The sequence below is a fragment of the Lissotriton vulgaris genome, chromosome 7 (assembly GCF_964263255.1).
Source record: "Lissotriton vulgaris chromosome 7, aLisVul1.2, whole genome shotgun sequence".
In the NCBI taxonomy this organism is placed as follows: Eukaryota; Metazoa; Chordata; class Amphibia; order Caudata; family Salamandridae; genus Lissotriton; species Lissotriton vulgaris.
Window position 1 is genome coordinate 1,572,594,565 of NC_141695.1, and position 23,264 is coordinate 1,572,617,828.

The following is a 23,264-nucleotide window of genomic DNA, read 5'->3' on the forward strand; positions in this document are numbered from 1 at the left end:
GACTTATGGCGGCTATAGCAGACACCGTTGACCCAGAATTTAACAGACTTATTAATATGTCTCGCCAGGAAGCTTTCATCCCGACAGCCTGGAAGCAGGACAAGATCCTGCCTCTAATAAAGAAACCATCACTTGACCCTCTGTGCCCTGTGAGCTACCGCCCTATCTCTCTTCTACCCAATGTGACTAAGATGTGCGAAAAAGTTGTTACCAGAGAGCGGACTGAGTTTATTGAAAGGTCAGGCCTTCTACACCCAGCTCAATCAGAGTTTAGGGCCGCTCATAGTACCGAATCCTCTCTGATGGAAGTTTCGGAGGCCATCTGCGATTGATTGGATGCCAGCGGGAGGGCAGCCTTGGTCTTGCTTGACCTCTCATTCAATATGGTCCCCCACTCATTGCTGCTTACCCGATTTGCAGAGATAGGTTTATCTGGTTCAGATCTGGGTAGGATTAAGTCTTCTTGGAGGACCGGACACAACAGGTTTGGCTCCCCATCCTCCTCTTTACCACAGAGAGTGTTCACAGGGGTCCCTCAGGGTTCTTCCCTGAGTCCACTACTTTTTAATATTTATGTCACCCCTTTGGTTCAATTGGAGGAGGATTTGGGTGCAAAAATAATTGCCTATGCAGATGACACCCAGCTCCTGTTCACTTGGAAAAAAAATGAGAGCTCTAAGAATTGCCTGACCAAAGTCTTTCATTGGCTGGCTTCAGCCGAACTTAAGTGTAATTCTACTCTACGGCCAAATTCCCCCCCCAGTTTTGAGCTACGCTTTGGCCGCCAGACTCTGTTCTACCAGCTGCAGCAGGGCAACCTGTTAAGAACTTGGGTGTTTGGTTCGAGGAGAACCTTACTTTCGCATCCCAGATTAAAAAACTGGCGGGACCTGCTTTGGTATATTGAAATCACTGAGGAAATTTCTTCCCCTTCTTCCCAGGGATGCCAAAGAAACAGTCACCGAGCCCTAATTCTATCACACTTAGATTATGCTAATGACCTGTACACTGGTTCTCCAGGCTACCTGCTCAACAAATTGCAAGTGGTTCAGAAGGTGGCAGCCAGACTCCTCCTGAACATCCCACCATATCTAGCATTAGACAACATCTTCGTGCTCTTCATTGGTTGCCCGTTACTGATCGAGTCAAGTTTAAATCATTAGTACTTGCTTATCGTTCCCTTTATGGCCTCGATCCAACCTATCTTCAAAAACGTTTTTCTTTTTACACTCTTCCAAGACTTCTACGCTCTGCACCTCAACTGCTGGCATACCACCCTCATTTCCGGTTGCAAAGGGCGGGGGGCTGCTCCCTTGTGGTAAAGGCCGCTTTATCATGGAATGTGCTGCCTTTTACCCTTCGCAGCATTCAAGATCCTCTCAATTTAATAAAAATCAGAAAACTTTCCTGTTTGTTTAATCGGGCTCCTTCCATCTCTCAAGGTCATGTCGGGACACTCTTTGAGTGTCTGTGGGCATTATAAATGTTAAATAACATAACATAAATAACTAATTAATATTTGTATTAATTAATATTTATGTAAGTAATATTTCATATTGTTAATTTTGTTAAACATATAATTAATTAGTTTTAATTGGCTAATAATTATGAATAATTAATTGATAAATATGTTAATTGTGTATTTATTTTTAGGAGCGGTTTGTGGGTTGATAGGGGAGTAGGGTGGGAAGTAATTTATTGTAATAACATTTTCATTAATTTTACATCTAATATTTATTTAAAGTTATTTTATAGTGTTAATTGTGTGAACTAATTTATTTGTGATGGTTTTTAAATTGCTTGTTAAATGTTATTAGTTAATTGATTATTTGTTAATTATTTATGTTTATTGTGTAATATTTGACAATATTGGTGGTGTCGTTTATAGGAGAATATGGTGAGAGGTAGATTGTTTAAAAAAATGTAATTATTTGGTCATTTATAATAATTATTTTGCAGGAGTGGGAATAATAAATTATTCCACTCCGCTACTCAACACTTTCCCTACTGTTGTATTTGCTGGAGTGGGAATAGTAAATTATTCCCCTACACTATCCAATACTTTCCCTACTGTTACACTTGGTGGAATGGGAATACAAATTTTTACCCACCCGCTATCCAAAACTTTCCCTACTGTTACACTTGTTGGGAAAAAAAACTAAGCGCGGACTCCCGTTATTATTCAGCCCCCGGGTGGGACAGATCCCGGGGGCTATATTAGTATTGGGATGGGGGTCCAAAAGGGCCCCCAGCCCCGGGGACCGCCACTCCCCGGGCTTATCTAACATGAGTGCGGGGGGCTCACAGCCCCCCCAAGCCCCGGGGCCCCGGGGACTGCCATCCCCCGGGGCTTAACTATAATATTTGTGGGGGCTCATGGATCCCCCCGCAGCCCCGGGAACCGCCACCCCGGTGCTTGATTTTTGTTTAAAAAAAATAATAATAACCTCTGTGGGGGGCTCAAGCCCCCCCACACGGCCTGGGGACCGCCACCTCCCCGGGGCTCTAAATATTAAAATTGGGGGATCCGTGATGGACCCCCCAGCCCCTGGGACCACTATCCCTGGGGCTTTGTAAATTGTGGCAGGTTGGCCGCGCGGCCCCCCTCCTGGAACCTTTTCATGGACCTGGGGACCGCCACCCCCCAAGGCCGGCTCCTGCAGTGTCCCCTGACTGTAGTTTGCTACGGCATTGCGGGAGCCCCCATAGCAAACTCTGCTTTGGTATTTGGAAGAGAGAGCAGGAAGCCTGCTCTCTCTTCCAAATACCAAAGCAGATTGTTTTTTTACATGGGGAGCTGCATCTTAGCAGCTCCCCTAGTGGAAAAGCAATGCCGGCTCCCGCAGGAGGCAGGGAGTCAGCGGGACCGTGGGGGGATTGGGGCCCCCCCCATGCTCCCCAACTGATTGGGCATGCCCCGGGGAATGGGGTCCTGATGGGGTCCCCGGGGCCATACGTGGCCACCTTCCCAAATTTGTTATAAAAAAAGGTGGTCAGGCCCTGGGCGATGAGGTCCTCAGTGCCCATAAAAAAGGAAAAGAAGGGGGGTCACACAGCCCCCCTTCTAAAAAAAATTAATAAAAAAAAGACCGGCATCGCACTAGAGGAACCTCCAGTATGCGCCAGGGAGCTGTGTTGCAGAGAGGTGAACTAACTAAGACGGGGGAATTTCATTGGTTTTGTACGAGTGAAATGTCCAACTAACTATAAATGCTAATTCTTAATAAATAACGTCCCTAAAACCTACGTTTTTTTCAGTGAATATGTATATATAATTGTATTATGTTTCTAACATGTTATAATTAAATTAAATATTTATTAATTAATATTATTAAGTTAATATATATAAATATATATATAAAGTATGTTTAATTTTTTTAATGTTACATTTATTATTTATCATTTTTTACATTTTTAAATAATTCTAGCTATGTTTTTATTAATTATATTTAGTATTTAGTACATTTTATATTATTTTTAAGACATTTAAAAAAACTATATTTTATACAACAATATTTTAAAAATGATATTTTGGTTTTGATATTTTTGTACTTACCTTTGTAAAGATAGGATATCGATATTCTGTCCATCGATATTCTAGACCCGATAATCTAGTAGGTCGATATTCGGTCCATCAATATTCTGTCAGTGATCCCTCAGCAGAGGCTCTTTAGATAGTATCACCCTGACTCAGATTCCCCCCAAAAATGCTAAGGTTCTAGGTAAGAACTTAACCCCCACCGAGGTCCTTAAGACCATTCAATGCTTGCAAACCAGTAAGGTGCCAGGCTATGATGGGTTTAGTGCATAGTTCTATAACGTTTTTGGAGCACTCCTGGCTCCTATTGTGGCTCAACTTTACAATGCATTTGGTTCTCCAGATTTCCTTCCACATACCATGCAACTAGCCATGATTATCTTCATCCCTAAATCTGGTAAGTAATTCTAGACCCTTCTCCTCATATAATTCCATCTCTCTTTTGAATATAGACACCAACATTTTTACATGGTTTGGTAGCCCCAGATCAGATAGGATTTATACTGAAAGGGGTTGCGGAGATAATATTAAGATACTTTGTCAACTTCTCAACAAGGTGCAACATTCTCTCATCTATTCCTTGCTCCTCAACATAGACACTGAAAAAGCATTTGATATGGTACTTTGACCCTATCTCCAAGCAGTCGTGAAACGTTTTGGCCTTGAATCCCAGTTTTTCCACTGGATTCAGAGTAGCTTTGCCTTCCCCAAGACGATGGTGTGGGTTATTGAGCCTCTGTCCCAACCCTTTTTGGTTGAGAGGGGCACCTGTCAGGGCTGCACTTTATGACCTTTATTGTTTTCTCGATATATGGAGCCCCTCGCTGAACAGATTTGTGGAAACCCACATATTTCTGGCATTCACATAGGAGGTCAGTCACATAAGATACCGCTCTACGCAGATGATGTTTTGTTTACTTAACGGACCCACACACATCTCTAACTGCAATCAGCAAAGAACTTGAACTTTTTGGTACAGCCTTTAAAACTAATCTTCAAAAGTCACCCATTCTTAACATCCCTGAGGTAAGCAGCCGTCTGAAGCTGAACTCGGACAAGACGGAGGTCCTCATCCTTGGCTCCAACCCTTCAGCCTGGGATGACTCCTGGTGGCCGACGGCACTGGGGGCAGCCCATGCACACCCATCGACCACGCACGCAACCTAGGAATCATCCTCGACTTAGCGCTCTCAACGACCAAGCAAGTCAATGCTGCCTTCTCCTCCTGCTTTAACACCCTCCGCATGCTCCGCAAGATCTACACATGGATGCCTACAGATACAAAAAAAAACTGTCACCCAGGCCCTCGTAAACAGCAGACTCGACTTCGGAAACGCCCTCTACGCGGGAGCCACGACCAAGCTCATCAAACGACTACAACGCATCCAAAATGCCTCGGCACGACTGATCCTCGACGTACCACGACACAGCCACATCACCCCCCACTTGAGAAACCTGCACTGGCTCCCCGTCAACAAGAGGATATTCTTCAAGCTCCTCATCCACGCACACAAAGCACTCCACAAGACCGGCCCAGCCTACCTCAACAGACGGCTCTCCCTCTACATCCCCAACCGGCAGCTATGCTCCGCCGATCTCTCACTTGCCACCGTCTCCCGCATCCGAAGAACAACTACTGGTGGGAGATCCTTCTCCCACCTCCCCGCCAAGACATGGAACACCCTCCCACTGAGCCTAAGACAGACCCAAGACCTGCTGACCTTCAGGAGGATACTCAAGACCTGGCTGTTCGATCAGTAGCGCCCCCCCCAGCCCCTTGAGACCCTCACGGGTTTGTAGTGCGCTTTAAAAATGATTGATTGATTAATTGATTGATTGATTGAGCAAATCAGCCTTGGTAATGGATTTTCCATTCTCATGGGTGTCACAGGAAGTGGAATACCTATTCAGTGCTAAAGTGCATATGCTCTCCATGTAAATTGTGTATGATTGGTTTTCCATGATTAGGATATTTGATTTACTAGTGAGTCCCTAGGACCGTGTGTGCCCAGGGCCTGTAAATCAAATGCTTCTAGTGGGCCTGCACCACTGGTTGTGCCACCACATAAGTAGATTTTCAAAGGTGTCTCAGACCTGCCATTGCAGAGTGTGCAAGCAGTTGTTAACTACCATGGCATCCACATCCAGGCCCTTCCCTTCCCTTTTCTTACATCTAAGTCACCTCTAAGTTAGGACCAAGTTAGCTCCATGGGCAGGGTGCAGTGTATCTAAAAGGTAGGACATGTAGTGATGTAGTTGTACATGTTCTAATAGGGAAATACTGTATATTTCGTTTTCAATGTTGAACGGCTATCTCTCCCATAGGTTAACATGTGAGCTGCTTGGTAACACTTTACCAAGGTAGCTTGCCAGTGGGTGCTGACAGAAAAATAGAGTTTTCAATGCCTGAACTCAGGATGTAAAAATACATCTTTTAGTAAAGATGATTTTTCTAATATGTGTTTGAAAATACCACTTTTAGAAAGTGTGTATTTCTGGTCTGATGTGCTTCTGCCTTTTGTCTATTGCCTGTCTGGGTTTGTGAGTGACAGGAGCAGGGGATGTGCATTCACATTAGACGGATAAAAGGGGGAAGGGGGGTTGAGGTGTGTTCTGCCTTTCCTGAATAGGCCTGGCTGCATATAGAGTGGGCGAGGAGTTGTTCCTTGTACCTGAATGGACTGTGGCTGTCTCTGCCAAAGCTGTATCCTCCCCCTGTTTTAAACTTGGCCTGAGCCATGCTGAACTGGTTTATGTGTGTAACATGAACTTTGTTCCCACTTCAACGGAAAATGTGGTATAAATATTGGGGCCTTGACCTCAGAACTTTAGATTATTGCTGGTCTTAGGAACCTGCCAGGAAGAAGAGCTGGAAGTGCTGTGAAGAGAGATTACCACTTTGCTGGGTTGGCCTGCAGTTGCTGCTTCTGTCTTGGGCAGGGAAAGGACTGGACTGTGCTTTCTGCAACCTAAGTACCTCCAAGGGCTTGATTTAGAGCATGCCTCCTGTTGGAAGTCTCAGGGAAATCAAATGATTTAACATCTTCTTGGTACCAGCTTCTGAAACTGGATGGTTTAGCTGCTACAGAGGAGAAAAGGTAACCCAGCGCTGTCACTGACGCAGCTGCCGGCTCTGCAACCTGAAGGCACAACCTCACTTCGCACTGTAACCCTGGTCTCACCGAGTACACCGTCCGCTACCGCCACCGAGCCGCTGCTTGCACTGTGACATGTGGGCACTTCCCTCTGCACTACCGCTCTGGTGTACCCGACGATGTTGTGATGCCATCACTGATGCTGCTGTCTGCACTGTGACCTGCGGACACTGCTCATGGAGAACACGGAGCACCGTCCCACTTCGCACTGCAGCCCTGGTCTCAGTGATGATGACGCTCCAAGCTGATATCAATGCCGCTACCTGCACCATGGTTTGGGGGCACTGCTCGGCGGTTACTCAACTGGCTGCCTCATCCGAAACTGCAGTCATAGCCCACCAACACCAGCGCCATCAACTCCAGATTGTGCACTGACACTGCTGCTTGCCCCGCAACGAGTGGGCTCCGCACATCGCATTGCCCCTTCTCGCATTGCAGCCTTGATTCTACCGACGACAGTGCATAAGCAACGGCGACGACACTGCTTGCACCCTCACCTATCAGCAGCACAATGAGCACCACCCCACTTTGCACCACAGCCCTGGTCTCACCGATGCCACTGGATGACCGTTACTGAGCCCATTCCTGCACCGCGACTTAAGGGCACTGCACGTTGCAAAACCCCACTTCATACCACACCCCCTGACCTCAAAACTCATGGAGTTTGACCTGCAACGCATCTAACTTCAGGGACCCGACAACTCTAGCACTGATGTCCGTAGACGACATCTGCCAACTGCGCTCCTCCGGAGCTCACCTCAAGGTCCGACGCCCTGCATCTCCAAAAGTACTGTTTTACGGATCTCCTCAACCCCGTAGCTGGCCCGCGATGTAGCGACTGGTCAGAACTGTTGGATTTGTTTGTTCACAATGCCGTGATAGCCCCGGATGGAGCTATCGCCTTTAAGGAACTGTATATAAAGCCTGTTTTTGCTTAATTCATATTTTTCTCACGGTATGTTGAATTTTTATTATTTTGGTCTTTTTTACCACAGATAAATATTGGATATTTTTCTAAAACTGGTGTGGTGTCATTTTGTCATGTTTTCACAGTATTTCTGCTAATTATTTGCAAATGCTTTACACTCTGCCTCTGGAATAAGCCTGCCTGCTCGTGAGCAGGGGTTATTTTAGACATGCAATCCCCTTATCCCGACTAGAGTGGTGGATCCTGCCTGACTGAGGTGCAAACCCTAGCCACACAAAAAACCCATTTCTAACAATAAAGAACTCCTGGAAGCCCTTCTCAATCTCCTTTCCAGAATAAGGGCTTTGATCACTCTGATAGCCGTCTAGCCGTCTAGCCTTTAGCAATCACGGGGCCAGGATAGACTAGTTGGGAAATAGGAGGGTAAATGGTGTCCTGGAGCACCAACTGATACTCCTGATAACAACAAGTATATGACTGGAACGCATAAAACCATATACAAGTTTTTGGCGACTGTTAGACCTGTCATCCTTTGCATGGTTTCCTCAGATCTTTTGCCCTCTGGTCTCCTTTTTTGCTGGCTTTAGGACTCTGGGCACTTAACCACTGCTGAAAAGGGCTAAAGAGCTTGTAATTTTCCCCTGAAATATGGTAACATTGACTTAATTCACAATTAGCATATTTACTTTACTCCTTGGTCAGACCGCCCAGGATGTTGTGACAAACTTATAGCCATCAAGGACTCCTCTTCAATATCATTTGAGGATGGATCCCATGTCATCACAGCAATATTGTGACTTTGAAGAGTGACAACCTGAGGCTGATTGTTGCAAATCACTAGTTGCTTTTCTTGTGTTAATCATGGTTATGTTTGAACTTTGATGCATGTTGGGGAGGAATGCAGTATTTGCACTTGCACAGATTCTTGGGGCTTTGGTGTGATGGTTGGGATGATTTGCCCTACGCTTGTTTTAATGGTTCATTCTACAATTATTTTACCTTGTTATAAAAAAGGAACTGCAGGGGACTGGGCCCGGCAATTAAGAGTATTACACTAACCTACTACATGCAGGGCCACTGGGATTATGAGGCAGAGGAAAACCAAATTATAGGCAGTCTCCACTAACTTTTGCAACAAAGGCAAATTATGTGGCATAATGTGGCACATTTTGTGACAGCATTACCTAATTATTTCGGATTTTGTACACCTGTTCAGGCTATTTGGGCAAAGTTTTACCTCATTAGTACCACTTTGAATGTGATTAACAATGCATTCCTATATGATGTCCCTAAATCAGGGCATAATGCAGTGATCATCTGGTGTATAAAAAATGTTGCAAAAATCACCCATGATGCTACAGGCAGATTTCTATTCAGGATTCAGTGGTTAAGGTTATTGGGCGTGCAGTCCTTAGAAGAATGGAGGACTGGTCTGGAACTAACTGGGTAACCTCTCCTGTCCAATATGGGTTTAGGGAAGGACTTAGCACTATTGAGCTGTGCCTCAACCTCCATATAGGTATTAAAAAATATACATTTGAAAGAAGGGGCCAGTTATTTCACTCCCTTAAGGACCTAACTAGTGCGTTTGACAGGGTCAGTCGAAGTAAGCTGGATTTGGTAATCTTCCTCTGGGCGCTACATTGTGGGGTGAGTGCTTCTAGCAGATTTGGCCTGGGCGGGGAATACACTGATACTTTTGAATTACAACAAGGAGTCTGGTAGAGCTGTGTCATGGCTCCTATTTTCTTTTAATTTTATGTTAATGGACTAAATGCACCCTCAGTAATGAAAAGGAAGGACATGATCACATTAAGGAAAATGTCTGTCCCATCCCTTCTTTAAACGGATGATGCCGTGCCAATGTCTCTTATACCTAATAACCTGAGGGCACTGTTTAGCAGTTTTGTTACTTTTATGGTTGATTTGGATATAAATACAGCTAGAACTAAATACATAGGGCCCGATTCACAGAATGAACTTAAGACTCAATCCTAAACTTACTACTGTTTTGGTATTCACAGATTGCACTTACTACTTTTGGTATTCACAGAATGAACTTTCTACTTTTGGTATTCACAGAATGCACTTACTACTTTTGGTATTCACAGAATGAACTTACTCATTTCGGTATTCACAGAAGTTAGGACTCCTAACTTTAGGACTCCTAAATGCCTTCTGTGAATACCGAAAGTCTTGAAATTAGAATTTTTCTCAATTTAGTAGTAGTAAAGTTAGGACTCCTAACTTTAGGACTCCTAAATGCCTTCTGTGAATACCGAAAGTCCTAAAATTACGATTTTTCTCAATTTAGTAGTAGTAAAGTTAGGACTACTAACTTTAGGACGCCTAAATGCCTTCTGTGAATACCAAAAGTCTTAAAATTAGGATTTTTCTCAATTTAGTAGAAGTAAAGTTAGGACTACTGTAAAGTTAGCCCCTGTGCTTAAAAACCCAGACATTCAGAAATACTTGCATGTGTGGCCCCTGATCACAGACTCACCATGGCAGAGGCACCATCCCAGAATGTTATGGTGGTGTAATGTGTTGTTAGAATTCAATTCAGCACTGCTATCAATGTCTGAGCAAAAACATCTGCTCTTTTATTAGATGGTAACAAAAAAATGAATTCATAATTTCAGTTGAGAATACTATACTTTATACCAACAGGACAAGCCTTCCTAGATGCTCCAGTGTGATATTTTGGCACTTCAGACAATATACATTTATAACTGCTTGCAGGGCCATCCAACTTCGGCATCTGTCACAACACACAGTTGAATGCACAATGTATAGTGCAGAGCTAGACTCTTCGCAAGTCAGTGCAGTGTGGAAAAGACATACCTGTGGCTTTAGCACTAAAATGATAATGAGAAGGAGGGGGTGTTGGAAATACTCACACATTAAGATTTTTGTTTCAGGGCAGAGGTCTTGGGTATTCATTTCTGGAAACAAAATTATTACACAGGTGCAGTTGGGTCAGCGGATAAACATAGGTATGTGTGGGAAGAGACAGACCATTTGGCGCAACACTTTTGCCTAATATACAAAGTGAAAGCAGAGGCACACAAGAAGACAGGATTGTATGCACATGTTAATCTTGAAGCAGATACATTCACCATGTAAGTAGCAATGCAACTCAATTGTTCTACTGATTCCAGCAGGAGACACCAGCCCCCGTCACAATCTGAGGAAAAAAGCATTGAGAAAGGGGTTGTTTCAGATTCAGTTCCTCCAAGAACAAAAAACCAACACAAATGTTAAGGATGTCATGCAGGGCAAGGGTGATGCAAATTACCATGACTGTGGTAATAATCAGGGAGTCTTTAGTACTGTCCAATAATACCTCAGACCAGTTATACTTCATCTTTCACCATTCAGGACAAGAACAATTTGAAGGAAGCTGTTATGGTTGTTCCTGAGTTTTCAAGAGATATGGTCTTGAGATGTGTACATGATGGCAGAGAGCATGCACAGGGAAGAGGGACTCAGAGACCATTCCATCTAGAAATGGGTATGCATTAACTACAAGTGGTATATTGGTGAAAGAGATATTTGCATGGTTTGGAGTGTGCCAGGGCATAACATCCAACAAGCGACCACAGTTCGTTGCATCAGTAAACAAACAGTTGTGTCAGATGTTGTAAACTGAACAACACGTCCTGCAACACATCTAGGGCCAAGAAAATAAGGCATTAGTTGTCAGACCACATGAGGCAATGGATGGAAGACACATGACATGGTGGGCCACATGGATCACTCCACCAGAGATTGAGTTGTCCCTGAAGTATGAGCGAACTCAGTTGGAGTAGTCACAGAAGCTGATGCAGACCTTTACAGAAATACACGGATGTATGATTGTGCAGGCACAGGCTCAGATGAGGCAACCCATTTTAAAAGTCACAGTGGAATGAGAGAATTGCAACACCCAAGCATATTCAAGCACATAGACATATTTCTGTCTTTTCCTGAATGAAACCTGGTTGGGCCCACACTTGTTATGATAAACTGTCACCAGCTGTTACAAAGTATTGGTTGATATATACAAGATACTGAGTGGGAATACTTAGTCCAAGCAAATCCAGAGAACAGGGCAATCAAATGGGCAAGGGATATGGAGGTAGAGTAGGAAAATGAGAATGTAATTAAGTCAGTGTCTTGAGGCCTTTAAGGTCTCTTTCAGGAATTGACAAAGGAACATCAACATGCTATCATCATCAGAAGAACCATCATGAACGACAAAAGAGAAGTGTGAATGATGATATGGGACAGGCCATGGTGTTCCTGTGTGGTGTTCCCTTCCTTGAGAGTCTAAAAAATACACATTCTGACAGTGAATGGTTCAGAACTCTTTCAGAGTAGTGGAAGAACAGTAGACTATTTGAAGTGGTCTTCTACCACATTGTTTGTCAGGGAGGGGATAGCTCATAGTATCTTCTCAGACACATGTGTAGTTGGCATGGGGGATATTGGTGGATGTGTTTAATGGCATTCTCAGAGTGCTTCTTATGCATTTTTACATTGTGAGTGGTTGGGGTATACGCATGTTTTGTGGGATGCCTGACATCTATTTTTTGTCGGTAATAGAAATGGTGTACTCTCTAATTACATATTATGAAATTGTGTCCAGGACGTGATAAGAGGTTCTTTTGTTCACAATTTTAACTATAGATGGGGGATAGGAAGGTTTGCCTTATCGTTTCCTCACCCAGTTAGGAGGCAAGGGGTTTAGTGCAACATATTCTGCAGGATAGAGGGGAAAGAAAAGCAAGAGCAACCAAAGAGGGTATCTTGTCACACCTTTGGAAGGTGTGTGGAGAAAAACAGGGGTCTACAAGTGGGGGCATATTTTTTGTAATCACATGCTATCCTCAATCTCAAGTCAGGGCAGATGTAGAGAGGCACCATATTAGGATCCTATTGCTCACAATTTTAATTGCTGCATAATGGGTCAGGGGCCTGCTACTGCGGCATGTGTAGGTGGATGGTAGGGAGCGGGAAAGTGAGATCTCTGGACCATGATTGTGAGTTGAAGGTGAGGTCTGTTGTGAGAACCAGGATATGTGAACCTACTGTACCTAAAGGAAGGCCTCTACCTCATATAAACGTATGCACCCCAGTGTCACTGCACCCATAAAAGAAGAAGCACACAAGCCTAGATATGCATGCTTCCATGTGTTTTTTTATTTCCTAGCATGTCCATGGTGTGGTGAGAGAAATCTTACAGCAGTTTATCTCCACAATCTGCTTCTCTCATGGCCAAGCCAGGGTTTTCAAGCTCATACCTCCCCACCCCTATCACACATAGGCCGCCTTGACCCCAAATGAAGCTTTCTCCATAGTTCCAGCCTTTACTCCAGCAATACCAGTGGCACATTAAAAATGCATGTACTATCTCCATCCTATGTGTATAAGAAGATCTACAATACATTTACAGCTACTACATCTTTTTATTTCACTCCACCAGTAAAAAGGAAATTGCAACCTGCTTGTACACCCCACCACAAACTATTAAAACTCTCAGAAGACTTGCCTATTCTCCGGTAATTTCTTCCCTGTCTTTTTTTTATTGTGTCCCTCTCTACCCAAAGATGGTGTTTTCGTTTGGCCTAGCTGCTAGAAATTGTTTTAACAACACATGGGAGGAAATTACATTATATTTAACATGTAGCTCAGAATGTAGCTAAAGCAGCTTGACAACTCTGTTGTTCAGATCCATATTCTCTAATACTAGTTGAACCTCTCCAGTGCCCAATCCTATTGTATTTATGTCCTCTTTTCATTCACAAACTCTCTGGTGTAAAGTATTCCAGGGAATAGAACCAGTAATCAGCAGAGTTTAAAGGCTAAAGAGGAACTATGGTTGGTAGATGTAAGAGAGTCAAGGTCTGTGATAAGCTGAGTTCAGTGGTTAAAGTAGGCATAATCTATGGGAAATTACTTAACAATCCTTTTTTTGACGTTAGGAAAACAATGACCAAAAATGTTGATAAACAATTGCTGTTCGAAATGTGGGTCTCTAGTTGGCAATGGTTTGCAGCCTTGTCCAAATAGGGACCCTTGCTTCTAGTCAGGGAAAGGGGGATACACTCCTAAAATGACCCCTGCTTGACCCCTGCTCAACCCCTTGGTAGCTTGGCATGAGCAGTCAGGCTTATCTTAGAGGCAGTGTGTGAAGCATTTGTGAACACATAAAGTAATACAGTGAAAACTCTACAAATGGACACCACACCAGTTTAGAAAAATAAATAATCTTTATCTACTCCTAAACAAGAACAATATGACAAAAATCCACAATACAGTTCTGAAATTATCCTTAAAAATAGTTTATTCACTTAAATCAAGTTTCTAGCAACAAATAACGCCACTTGGAATTATAATGACGTCATGGCCGGTGGAAATCCCAGAATACGGTGCAGACCGCGAGCTGCGCGGCGTCAGACCCAGAGTCAAGCAGACCCCCGAAGAACAGTACCTTGGAATTGATGAAAACAAAGATAATTCACAGCGTTGGGGAGATGCGGCTTCGTAGGTGATGCACGGCGTCAGCTCCTTACGACCCCAGGGGAGGTGCAGCCTCTGTTCCTTACTGCAGTGCATGCGAGGCGAGACGACGATTCATTACTGAGTCGGGGAGGTTGGCGTCACAATGGCACCGAAACCACTGTTCCTGATGATGGCGCGATGTTGATGGATTCATGGTCACCCACTTCGAGGATCGGCTCTGCGATGATGAGGTCTGCTTCAAAGATGATGTGGCACACCAGCAGGCGTTGGGCCCACGTCTCAAGTCGGAGCAGCTTTCATGGCTTTGGGCAGGTTACGGCGTCGCTCGCTGGCGTCAATGTGGCACGGCAACTAGCGTTGAGCCTACGACGCAAGTCGGAGCAGCGCTCACAGCTTCGGTGCAGGTTACGGCATCGCTTGATGTTGCAATTTCTTTCTGTAGCAGCTAAACTAGCAGTTCTAGATGCAGACAGACAGAAGGGGTGAAGTTTTTGTTTTCATGAGACTTCAGAACAGGAGGCAAGCTCAGTTTCAAGCCCTTGGAGATCTTTTCTTCAAGCAGGTGGCAAAGCAAACAGCAAAGTCCTTTTTCTCCTTTCCTTGGCAGCAAGCAGCCACTGCAGGCCAACCTCAGACAGCAAACAGTGCAGGGGCAGTATTACTCCTCATCTTCTCTAGCTACTCTCCTTGACAAAGGTTTCCTCTTGATTTCTCAGAAGTGATCTAAAAGTCTGGGCCCCTCTTTTTATACACTAAAATCCTTTGTTCTCTGAAGGCAGAGAGTTTCTGTACCAAGCCAAAACCAGTAGGTCTGTGGGGCACTTTGCAAGTGCACAACAACCTCCTTTGTTAGTGTTTTTTCTTATGTTAACCTCTTCGCTGCTGATGACGAGCTCAGCTCGTCATCTGCTACGGCGCTCGTATGCTGATGACGAGCTGAGCTCGTCATGTAACACGGCTTTTTGAAAATTGCTGCACACAGTGGGAAAAGCCGCCGCAGCGATGCGGTTAACAACGCTTGAATAGCGCATGTCTACCCCAGCAACGGGGTGTCCCAGCACTTGCAGACAGGCAGCAGTGATGGAGGGCGAGAGGCTAGATGAAGAACAGCGACAAAATGCCTATAATGTGGGCACCATGGGGCAAAGGCACCCAACGCAGGCGACACGGCTAGATGGAGGACAATAACCAGGTTTTAATCTGTTTCCTGAAAGCCCAGTGATTTTGAGTGTGGCTAGCTGAGATTAGAATAGAGTTCCAAAGGGCCGGAGCCCGGGACCTAAATGAGCACCCCCCTGCTCTGCTCCTACAAACCCTGGGAGTACAGGCCAGGTGCAAGTCTGCAGAATGCAGTGCCCGTGTCGGCATATAGAGTGCGCAGAGCCCCTGCAGAATCTGGGGGCCCTGACCATACATAATCTTATGGACGGTGCAAAGAGTTTTAAAGTGAATTCTCTGTTCGATCGTAAGCCATTGTAGGCGGTGCAGGAGATGGGAGGTGTGGCAGTATTTAGGGAGGGCGAAGAGGGTGGGACAGCAGCATTCTGAGCCCGTTGCAGTCTCTTCGTGACGGTTTTGTTTGCACCCAATAGAAGTCTGGTACAGTAATGAAGGCGAGACAAGACCACGGATTGACTGATCACTTGATGGATGGGTGCATCAAAAAACCCTAAGATAGGTTTCAATCAACGTAAAGTGGCCGAAACAAGTACCTGCCACTTTTTTGGCATGCAGTTCGAAGGAGAGGGAATTGTCCATTAGGACCCCTAAGTTCTTAACTGTGCTTTTGGGCTGGGGAGGGGGGCCCAGTGCAGCAGGCCGCCACTGATAGTCCCATTTGTGAGAGTCTCTTCCAACCAGAAGCACCTCCGTTTTAGAGGAGTTAAGTTGGAGGTAGTTTTCCGCCATCCATTCTGAGTGAGCCCTAGCTTCAGACACAACACAGGGGGCGGAGCCGTCATTGTGGAAAGCAGGTACAGCCCTATTCAGGTGAAGATGCTACTCCTCCCACCACTCCAAATGCAAACCAAGCCTGTTCAGCACAGCCCTGGCTCATCAGACTTCTGGGGCCACTGCCCTGCTCCAGCCCCTGTCATCCAAAAGCCAGACATTCAATTGCAATCAACAGACCTAGCAGAGGCACACTGCATGATTAGGCAAGAAAATACCTACTTTCTAAAAGTGGTATTTTCAAACACAGAATGTAAAAATCACCTTAACCAAAAGATGTATTTTAACATTCTGAGTTCAGGCATACTAAACACGTTCTTCTACCATGTTCCCTGGGCCAGTTTAGGATTATAAGATGTTATAATCAAACTGCCCATTCTGGCCTATGGGAAATAGATATCCTTGCAATAGTAAACGACGAAATTGTCAGTATTTCACTATCAGGGCCTGCCACACACATCAGGGCATGTCCTACCTTTCACATACAATGCACCTTGCCCACAGGGGTACCTTGGGCCTACCTTAGGGATGACTAACATGCAGAAAAGGGAAGGTTTAAGGACTGGCAAGTGGGTGCACTTGCCAAGTCGACATGACAGTCTCAGACTACACAGAGGCTTTGCAAAAGCAGGCCTGAGCTACATTTTACAAGCTGCTTCTGTGGGTGGCACAATCAGTGCTTCAACCCCACCAGCAGCATTTGATTTACAGGCCCTGGGCACACATGTTGCACTGTACTAGGGTCCGACTAGTATCAAATAACCAATCATAGAATCACTAATTCATTACATCACTTGACAATAGAGAGCACTTGAACTTTGGCACTGAACAGCAGTGGCAAAGTGCCCAAAGCATCTAGACCAACAAAAACCGATGAGGCAACAGCAAAAAGTGGAAAGGAGACTTACGCCAATGGTGCCAAGTCTAACAATATCCTTTCTGGGTTTGTTTGTCTTCAGGTGCCTCTGGCTGAAAGCAATGGTTTACTGTGCTGTGAAGCTGAGAGATGGGCCGAGAGCTAGAGAAGATAGAACAAGCCTTCTTGCCATGAGACCTGACACCAGAAAGAAATGTAACTGTGTACAATTTGGTAATCAGCAAATGTGAAAGCCACAATATGCTCTAATTGAGGGAGCCACTTGCATACTTATGGTGACAAAGATGTATTCTTTTTGAGAGTTAATTTAAGGTTGTCACCTTCTGAGTTCTTTTGAAACATTTTGCAGCAGCTTGTCTTTTGTGTGCATTACAATTTTAAAATAATGACTTATATATACTTATAGGCTTCTGTTACATCCTGGGACCGCGTAGCATTAGAAATAAATGTCACTATTACCCACTGTGATGTCCAAGATTCAAAATCTGCAGCACTTACAATAACAAATTGAGGTTTCATAATGTAAAAGAGTGCATTTCCCATCAATTAGTTTAACTTGCATTATTGTTTCATTGAAAGTGAGTGCGTTATTTTATATGCAGATACCTGAAGGTGAAAGACCAACAAAATAGTTACAGAATATTTTGTTCTTTTGAATGCATGCATGTATGTATATATCTATGTATGTATGCATATGGTAATTCTATAAGGCATATCTTGCCAGTAGGCAGCAGATAGCTGTACAGGGTCAAAGACAAGCATGAAGTCCACGAGTGAAAGGCAATGTAGCTGGGTTGTGGATGGTTAATGCATTGTGATGTAGAAATCTTTAAGGCGGTGAGTCTTCAACTCTTTTCTAAATTTAACAGCACAGGAGAGGTCCTAATGGATATGGTGAATTTGTTCTAGAACCGTGGTTCATTGATGTAAATGGCCTGCTATCTTGTTTTTTTTTCCTTTTACACTTGTTAATCATCAGTCTGATGGTGTCCTGGGTACTGGTGTGCCGAAAACCATCAGAGGTAGTGAGCTTATCTGCAAATTTGGGGCCTCCTTAGGATGGTAGACGGACCTGCGTCCGTCTGCCACCCCGAGGTGGAGGGACCGTCCGCAGGGGCAGCGGCGGTCCCTCTGGTGCAATTAGGATGTGATCGCCACCCTGGCGGTCACATCCTGTCTCTTTAACCTTGCGGCGGGTGCTGCTTGAAGCAGCAGCCGCCGCAAGGTTAAAAATGCATGTTTAACATTTATATGCACAAAGCGGCAGGCACCGCGCGGTGCCTGCCGCTTTGTGCATGTAAATGCTGGGGGGTACCATAGGTACCTCCCATGTGCACCCCCCAACCCTGACACCCTGGGGGCTTGCAACGGGCCCCCAAACACCAAAGACGACATGCTTTTCTATGGCGGAAAAGCCGCCATGGAAAAGCATGTGACAATGCACATCCTAACTTGGCTGACGGTGTCCTGCAGACACCGCCACCAAATGGCCCTCCACACCCCGCGGATCAGCAGCGGACGGACCTGCCATCCGCCGCTGGTCCCACCGCCATCCTAATCTGCCGGTGGGTGTATTCTGTGGCCGCGGCGGTGAATCCGCCGGCCTGGAGGATGTGGATTCACCGCCATCCTAATGACGCCCTAAGTGTGGAAGCTGGTTGTGATGGCTGTTGGTGAGCTTGTCTGCAAGAGAAGTGTGGGATGTGATGGCTTTGTAAATGATGCAGCTAGTTTTGAAGATGGTGAGAGTCTTCCAGGAGAGCCAAAGAAGTTTTATCAGGAAGGGGGTGATATGGTCATATTTCTTCTGGCCTTGGATGAGATGTGCTCCATCATGTTGGATGTCCTTAGCGGGTGCTAGTATGGAGTCTCGGAGGCCTCTGGGGAGGGCTTACTCACCATCCAGATGCAAGAGTATGAGAGCTTGAACAGCAGTTTGCAAGGCGCTTTCTTGAAGAAACTGTTTGTCTTTAGAAAAGAGAGCAGGTACCAGGACATCTTTATTATTTTGGAAATAAGTTCCTTGAGGGTGAGTTTGGTGTCAATGGTGAATCCAAGTGATTTGGCCTTTGGTGAAAGTAACTGAAGCCATCTCAGTTCATGTAAATGAGCCAGATATGTCCAGTTTTTTCTTTGTTGTTTTGCAAACAACAGGAATTCTGTCTTGCTTCCGTAGAGCTTCAGGCAGCTGCTGGACTTTCACATTTGTCTATGAGCAGTCATTGTTTGAGGTGACATCTGAATCAGCGGAGACGTTCAAGTAGAGGTGTATATCTTTTTTTATTTTTTTTGGGGTAATATAAGCCCTATACATTGTGTACAAGTAGAGGTGTACATCATCAGCATATTGGTGGATTTTGATACAGATATCTGTGAGTAGAGTACCACGCCTTTGGCCCGCATTCACTGCATCCAGAATCACAGTGCCCATACTTTTTTTAATGTACTTGAACCACTGGCTGAGGTCAAAGCTCAAAGGCAGGGAACACAGATAAGAATTGGCAGAGGTCACAGACTAAGGGTAGAAGTGTCCAGAGAATGCCTAAAGGTAGTCTATTCGCTTTTTCTAGAGGTCAGAACCATGTATCAATTTATTGTTTATGCACTTGGAAGCAGAACGTTTGCATAAGAAACCACCGTTAGCCACATTTTATTCGATTTTCCCATATAATATTTCAATCACATATTTAATAATAAGTAAATTCAGTTCTAGACTTTTAGTTTAAAAAGAAGGAGAGAAAACAATGTTAGCTGGTGCCTCAAGAGTAATGCACGTTAATTACTCTTCCTTCCTCAGGTCAGTAGCCGGTTAACTACCTGTGTAGAAGCTCCTAATTACTCTCTCGTGATGCAAATGAATTTGCTTCACAGATTAAATCGTCTGTTTCAGGCGTGAGATAAATGAGAATCTCTCCTCTAAACAGATTAAGCTCTCTGCCGCACATCACCCCTGTAAAGACAAATAGAGAGATGGAGAGAGGAAGGCCCTTCACTGGTGGGTGAAAGGTGGTTTCCTTGTTCGCACAGTAAACATGTTCATTGAGACTTTCAAGGCAAGATGTAATAACTATTGAACATAAGTTGCAGGACGAGCAGTACATTCTAGCTGCCATAAAATCAGTTGTGTAAATTGAAAACGCCGTTTATCCTATTTTGCTCACATTTTGATTTCTGAACTTATTTCGCATCTATAATAACGTCAGTGGAGGGCATATGATTAATTCGAATTAAAGCGTTATTTCTGACGGACAGTATGTTGCCTTTTTGCTTTATGAATCAATAACGCACCTGTAATAACAAAAGTATGAGGTTGTAATAGATTTATGTACAGTTTAATGCTATATCAGTTTACCGGAGATGTGTATTATGTCAAACTGCCTACTTCCTTTTCTGATAGTTAGTAAAACATGAGTGTTCTTGTTTAGGGGTCTCATGTCCGGTTTTATGAACTTATTTACTGCTTCACTGCACAACGTTCACAGAAATCTTTAACTCTGGTTTGCAGAGCCCTATAGAAATCACGGACCGTGGGTTGTGACCTTCAAGATACTGCTAAAATCCTGCCTCTTTATAATTGAACTTCCAAGCGCAGGGTTACGCTTCTGTGCCTCATAATAACTTGGCATATTGAAACTTCTCTTGATGGCATGGCCCCAGCCGTGCATCACATCATTATCCTCCTCTGTGGCGGGAGGAGAGTGAAGGGACCCCGCGTGAACGCTGGTTTACCGCTGTGAGCGCGCGGGAAGATTTCCATTACAACTCACTCTGCTCCCAGTTTTAAAGACCCTGGCTCCTCTGACCTTTGCCCTGGTCACCTCTAAGGATGGTATCAAGAGTACTCTATTCATGGAGGGCTCGAGACACCAGCACTGCCAGACCACCTTGAGTAGGACCTTCAAAATTCATGCACCCACTTCAGTAGTAGCCAGGAATTAGGGCCTAATTTAGTTTGGCAGACTAGTTTCTACAGCCCAAATGTGACAGAAATCCTTTCTGCTCTATTTCAAGTAGGGGCGGGTGGCAAACTCCACTCTGCCATCAGAGTTCGCAGAGTTTTTGCGACTCCTCGCTCCGCTTGGAGCGTGGAGTTCAGCAAAAACGACTCCTCTGCTATTTAACTGAGTTTTGCTAGCACCTGCCCCTGAAATATGGCACCCCCAGCAGTCATAACACGTCTCAGGCACAAGGACATTGCAATCGGAGAGGGAAATGAACACAAAAGCCCTTAACATATACCAGGATCGTAATCCAAGGGCCACAACACCCTTCACCAGCTAGGAGATGCCAAAGCAGACGAGTACCACCAGGCTGGCCCAGTCTAGTGTCCACTAAGGCTGTGGGTGGCAATTGGGGAGGGTAAGTTCAGGTTAGCGACATCAGAGATCCACATGAACTTACCAGAACTGGGGTTACTACTGAGGGTCACTGTGGAGTGCAGTGTTGACTGTGTGAGGCAGCGGACCACAGAGCGCGTGCAGAGAGAGCTTGTGCAACCCTGGGTCCTTCCAGTCCTAACCTGGACATGGCTGTGCATATAGAGCCCTGGCTTCCCTAATCCCTCCAGCTCCCATCAATTTACAGCAACACAAGGTGCCAGTCTCCCTCCTGTACAGTGGGGCCAAGTACCGAGGCTACCAGAAACGCAAAGGTAATACTGCTGCCTACGACATGGAGGTGGTAATGCAGATGAGGGGGTTGTGGAAGGGGCATTAAGGCCATAAAACATGCAACGGGTCATTGCACTCAGCAGGCCAGGCCTCCGTTCATTTAAAACAACATGTGCACATTTAGAGATGGTGCCGTTAATATTGACATTTACAACAAACCATCACTAGCAAGCACCAGAGTTGAAAACAAAACTAGTGGTTTGGGTGCTGCCCAGAAATGCATCAGCAGATACCCAGACACATCCAAAATATTACTGGTGGGTAGGTGGGCTTGTGCTGATATTGGTGCTGATAGTCTGGAAGCAAAGTTGAACTTGAACTGTGAAGGGGAGGCGCATGTAACACTCTCAAGCATTATTAGTGAGCAATGGGCAGCGTGAAACGAGGGGGCTGTCAGTGGCCGAGCAATACTCCATCTGCACGTGGAACACAGCGGAATTTGATGGAGTTTTTGGGAACTCCGTGGAATTCCATATAGTGAAACTCCACGAGCCCCGCTGATGCTAAATTACAAGTGCAATATAGCCTCTAGCAATTGTATTAAAGCTGAGAGGATATCCATCATGTTTTGACGGAGTATCCCATATGGCAAACTCTAAATAAGGCCTTGCTGTTATATTGCTGTTTAACTATCACTGTTGAAATATCAACCTGGACTTGCATTGTCTCCACAAATGTTGACTATCAAGATTCCTCAAAGGTAAGATAAATCTATTCTTCCCTATGTATGCTTACATTGATGATTGGTTGTTAGTCAATGTTCTGGAGTCAAATACAGGTCCAGGTCCATATTTTTGAAAATGATAGTTTGACATACTTCCAGGGCCTGATTTGAGCTGGTGGTTGTCAGTCGAGGCCACTGGCACTGATTTTTGGGGACCAACACTTATTTTTCAGCATCAGACATTTACCTAGAGCAATAGAGGGAAAACAAATAAAGCAGGAAGACATGGATAGAGACCCATCATATAGAGGGAAAATAGGAACCTGCAAGAGTGAGATAGAGGGGCAAGGTGGGTCTGGTAGTAGATGAAATAGGCATAAAGTGATTTAAGATTATGCGCCCTTCGTATTCCGTACAACAACATTTTCTTTGCAGCTGCTGCAGGCTTCTGAGCAGAGGTATGGGCACTGTCCCTCATCCTTTTACAAGGTAACCACTGCAACCATCCAAGGACTTTGACTGAGCCTTAGACTTAACTATGGCTTTTCCACATGTGATAACACCACCTGTCTCATTGAAAGAGTGGGAGGCGGGGGTGCATCAGACCACCAGTTCTGGGGCTTAGAAAAAGGAAAATATTGAAAGCTTTATTGGGCAGCGGGAATGAACAAACTATCTGAAAACCAGAGACTCACAGGTGAGTTGCAGAGGAAGAGAACCACTGAACCAACAAAACATCAACGCTGGAATATCGAAGGCAAGTATATCGACACCCTATCTACAACATGGTAAGTACAAAAATATTGAAACCTAAATATTGATGTGAAAAAAAAGGAAAATAAAGTAAATAAACATATATAAAAATATTTAATAATGTTTAAAATTAATAAACTATACATATTTAATAATACAACTTAAATTAAAAATAAACATGAAGTATATCATATATACTTACTTAATATTAATTTGTATTAA